Source organism: Trichechus manatus, unplaced genomic scaffold, assembly GCF_000243295.1.
Source record: "Trichechus manatus latirostris isolate Lorelei unplaced genomic scaffold, TriManLat1.0 scaffold00211, whole genome shotgun sequence".
Lineage (NCBI taxonomy): Eukaryota > Metazoa > Chordata > Mammalia > Sirenia > Trichechidae > Trichechus > Trichechus manatus.
Window position 1 is genome coordinate 1,778,702 of NW_004444147.1, and position 5,487 is coordinate 1,784,188.

The following is a 5,487-nucleotide window of genomic DNA, read 5'->3' on the forward strand; positions in this document are numbered from 1 at the left end:
CTAAGGGATCTCCTGCATTCCAGAATACTCTTCTTTGCCTCCGTTATGTAATATCAATCTGATTTCCTCTTGGTAATCAGGATCAATCACACCAGTCAGTATGGTAACTCCCTTCTTTGCCTGATGATCCAGAGGCATAAGGAACCCAAAGTGGCCAGGTAGCATTCTTAGCTTCCCGTTCAATGGAATCAGTGAGGTGTCTCCAGGTGGGAGCATTCCTCCCTTTGGAACTAAGACCTCTAGACCTACAGAGCATATGGTCGTGGGACAGGAAGCAAAAATTTTGCAACTGGGTCACTAGGGGTAATAATGCCACTCCCATTTCTACCCCTTGATTCCTGGACCCATGAATCCTGACTAAGGGAGAAAAAGCACCATATATTGGATGCTGGTTTCAAGCATATACAGGTTCCTGGAGAACATTGACCCAACCCTGCAAGGTATTGCCACCTATCTGGCTCCATAATTGCACCTTTAGGAGGCCCTTCCATCGTTCTATCAAGCCATCTGCTTCAGGATGATAGGGAACATGGTAATACCAGTGAATTCCACAAGCATGAGCCCATTGTTACACTTCATTTGCTGTGAAGTGAGTCCCTTGATCCGAGGCGATGCTGTGAAATACCATGATGTGGATAGGCATTCTGTAAGTCCATGGATGATAGTTTTGGCAGAAGCATTGCAGGCAGAGAAGGCAAATCCCTATCCAGAGTAAGTGTCTATTCCAGTAAGAACAAAATGTTGCAATTTCCACGATGGAAGCAGTCCAATGCAATCAACGTGCCACCAGGTTGCTGGCTGATCACCTTGAGGAATGGTGCTATATCAGGGACTCAGTGTTGCTATCAGCTGCGGGCAGATTGGGCACTCAGCAGTAGCTGTAGCAGGTAGGCCTTGGTGAGTGGAAGTGTATATGTTTCTGAGGCCAAACATGACCTCCATCCCTGCCACCACGGCCACTTCATTCATGAGCCCATTGGGCAATGATGGGAATGGCTAGGGAAAGAAGATGACTGGTTTCCACAGAATGCATTACCCTATCCACTCGATTGTTAAAATCTTCCTGTGCTGAGGTCACCCTTTGGTAAGCAATCACATGAGACACAAATATCTTCACTTCTTTGGCCCATTCAGAGAGATCTATCCACATCCTTCACCATACCTTCTTGGGTCCAATTTTCCAGCCATGTTCTTTCCAAGCCCCTGATCATCCAGCCAAACCATTGGCCACAGCTCACGAATCAGTATACAATCACACATCTGGATATTTCTACCTCTAAGAAAAGTGAACAACCAAGTGCACTGCTCCAAGTTCTGCCCACTGGAAGGATTTCCCTTCACTACTGTCCTTCAGAGAGGTCCCAGAAAGAGGCTGTAGTGCTGCTGTGGTCCACTTTCAAGTAATGCCTGCATATCACTCAGAACCATCTGTAAACTAGGCACAAGTTTTCTCTTCCTCAGTCAACTGATCATAAGGAACTTCCTATGAGGCCATAGATGCAGGCTAGGAGATGGAAGTTAATGTGACAGGAGTGGAGACCATAGACATTTGGACCACTTCTTCATGCAACTTACTTGTGCCTTCAGGCCCTGCTCAGGCCCAACCTTGTATATACCACTTCCATCTAATGATGGAGTGATGCTGTGCACATCTAACTTTATGGCTTTGTGAGTCAGACAACACCAGTTCATGATGGACCTCCCAGGCCACATGGTGACTTGGTGGCCCATGGTTAAGCATTCAGTCTCTACTAAGGCCCAGTAACAAGCCAAAAGATGTTTCTCAAAAGAATAATTATCTGCAGAGGATAGCAGGGCTTTGGTTCAAAATCCAAAGGGTCTGCACTATGATTCACCAATAGCAGCCTGCTAAAGACTCCAAACAGCACCTCTTTCTGCCACTGACACTTCAAGCACCATTGGATCAGCCAGATCATATGGCCCAAGTGGCAGACATGCTTACACAGCAGCCTGAACCTATTGCAGAGCCTTCTCTTGTTCTGGGCCCCAGTCAAAACTAGCAGCTTTTTGAGTCACTTGATAAATTGGCCAGAGTAGCCCACCCAAATGAGGAATATGTTGCCTCCAAAATCCAAAGAGGCCCACTAGGCATTGTGCCTCCTTTTTAGTTGTGGGAAATGTTAGATGCAATAACTTATCCTTCACTTCAGAAGGAATATCTCGACATGCCCCACACCACTGGACCCCTAGAAATTTCACTGAGGTGGAAGGCACCTGAATTTCTGTGGGATTAATTTCCCACCCTCTAGCATGCAAATGTTTTACCAGTAAGTCCATTACCAAGAAGTCCATTGACACTTCTTCCTTACTAGGTCCAATCAGTATAATGTTAATAATGTAATGGACCAGTGTGATGTCTTGTGGAAGGGAAAGGAGATCAAGTTCCCTGCAAACTAAATTATGACATAGGGCTGGAGAGTTGATGTAGATAGGAAGTAGGACACCGAAAATGTATTGCTGGCCTTGCCAGCTAAAGGCAAACTGCTTCTGATGGTCCTTCGAAACAGGCATGAAGAAAAAGCCATTAGCCTGATCAATAGCTGCGTATCAGGTACCAGGAAATGTATTAATTTGTTCAAGCAATGAAACCATATCTGGAACAGCAGCTTCAATTGGAGTTACTACCTGGTTAAGTTTTTTATAATCCATTGTCAGTCTCTAAGATCCATCTGTATTTTGCACAGGTTAAATAGGCAAGTTGAATGGGGATGTGGTGGGAATTACCACCCCTGCCTACTCCAAGCCCTTGATGGTAGTAGTCATCTCTGCAATCCCTCCAGGAATGCAGTACTGCTTTTGGTTTACTATTTTCCTAGGTAAAGGCAGTTCTAATGGCTTTCACTTGGCTTTCCCTACCATAATAGCCCTTAATCCACTTGTCAAGGGTCCATTGTAGGGGTTCCACCAGTTGCTGAGTATATCTGTTCCAATTATGCATTCTGGAACTGGGGAAATCACTATCAGATGGTTTTGGGGACACTGTGAGATGGACATGAGATAAGACTCCATTAATAACCTGACCTCCATATGCCCCCACTCTGACTGGTGGGCCACAGTGACATTTTGGGTCTCCTGGAATTAGTGTCAGTTCAGAGCCATTATCCAGTAATCCCTGAAAAGTGTGATTCTTTCATTTTATCCAATAACAGTAACTCTAATAAAAGGCTGTAGACCACTTTGGGGAAAGCTGGGAGAAAGATTAACAGTATAAGTTTTTGGCAGTGTAGTGGAGTCCTTCCTCAAGGGGAACCAGCCTCCCCTTCATTCAAGGGGTTGTGGATCTGTAAGCTCGCTCAAGTCTGGGAATTGACTGAGAGGTCGTGACTTTCTATTCTGGCAATTCGAGTTAGACTGCTGTTCACTTGGCCTAGAATTCTTCTGCCTGTACAGACCAAGTAAATATTTAGTAGATTTCCCAACTATTTTACTCCTTGGGACACCATGACTAAGTAGCTAACATCGTAAGTCCACACGAATCAGGCTATTTTGATTACTGCTTTGAATCCGCTGTCCATTATGGTAACCATGCCCACCCTGTCTTTGTCAATTGAATGCCACCACTCGACCCCTACTACCACAGGGTCCAATCTGCCCCATTGTAGTTAGGTGTCTTAATTCAGTGACGGCAGTTCCCACTGTCAAATCCAACTTACACAAAATAGCAATCACAACAGTCTTCAAGGACGCTGGGGCTCCCTTCAAAAATTTGTTCCTCACAGTTGTAATAAAAGGTGTGTCCTCTGGGCTCGCTATGTGTGGGTCTGTGGGTCTAACCTGATAAATCAACTCTAACATGCCAATTTTCCTAAGCCTTTGGATACCTTCTTCTACAATATACCAAGACAGGTCTGGTACTTCAACTTAATTTAGCATAGGCCACCACATAATCCATGCTTTAGAAACCTAACCAAATAAACTATTAGATCCTTTCTTCTCAAGTTGAAACATTGAATGAAGAATCTGTGCTTAGTGGGTCCATAATCAATTACTCAGACTGATCCATCTAGATGTCCCTTGCACCATTATCCCACACGCTTAATAGCCATTCCCACACATATTCCTCAGGTTTCTGTTTGTACATATTAGAAAAGTCAAGCAGTTCTTTCGGAGTGTAGTGTACCTCCTCCTGAGTCACACTTTTTACTTCACCTTTTGGGGCTCACTGGGACTTAAGTCTAGTTATAAGTCTAGAAGCCAAAATGGGTGGTAAGGATGTTTTATGAACATTCAGCACTGTTTTGTAAGACATCTGCCTCTGGTGATGCCCCAGGCAATGATTCAGACAAAGGTTCTTCAGACATAGTTGGGTTGATATCATCATACAGGGATGGAAGGGTTAACGGTTTTACTGGGGAAGGTGGCTTAGCAGACAAAGATGGAGTAATCTCTTCAGATGGGAGTGAGAGGGCTGGTTTTGTTGGCAGGAGTGATTCAATGGAATTTATGGGCTCAGTGTCCCCAGCTTCCTGATTATCTGCCCATATGTCCCCATTCCAAATTTCAGGATCCCATTTCTTCCCAATCAATGCCCTCACTTTAACTTCAGACACCACTCAATGTTGGGAATTGTGATGGCATTGTAATTCGTAAGACTCTGGGTTTGGTTTTCAGCAATATCAGCTCTGTTGCTACAAGAAATAAGGTTTTCTTTCAAGGCACAAGTGGAAGTTTTGAGGTCATTCATACAGTGCTTGAGCTTTGACTCTGAAATCCTGAGCTCACCTCTTTCCTCCATCACTTTGTCTAGTGAAACTAAGACCAACCAATCAGCTTCCATATGCTTATTATGACAAAATTGTAGAAAGGTATCAAACATGTGATCACCCAGAGCCTCGCCTCTCACCAATACCTGACCTATTGTTGGTGATATTTTGTGTTTATTTCTATTGTCACCTCATACCATGGATTAGCAGTGCCCTCTTTACTACTGGAAGCAGAATCATCAACTTCTTTAAGACTAACCAGACTTGAGAACCAATTTAGAAAACTCATCTTTCCCATTTTGTTTCTCTAGAGCCACTCTTAGTACCAAGTGTCCTAGGCTGGATTCTTCAGAAAAGCACAACCACTAAAGCATATAAATACTTACAGTGATTTATATCAAGGAAATGGCTCATGTAGTTGTAGAGGCTGGAAAGTCCCAAGTCCATGAGTCTTACTGGAGGCTTCTCCTTGCTCACAGGCTGCAGACACTGACAAATCCCAAGATCTGGAGACAAGACCACAGGTAAGCTGCTGCTCAAGTCCCAAGAACTGGAAGTCAGACAAACAGGAGCCAGCTGCAGGATCCAGAGCAAGCAAAAGCCCATGAACCTTGCCAGAAAGTCTACCTATATTGGATGCAGGTCACATCCCTAAGGAAACTCCCTTTCAACTGACTGGCTACTCACAGAAGATCCCATCAAGGAGGTGATCACATTATATCAGAACTTATCGTGGAAGTGATTACATCATTATACGACTGCC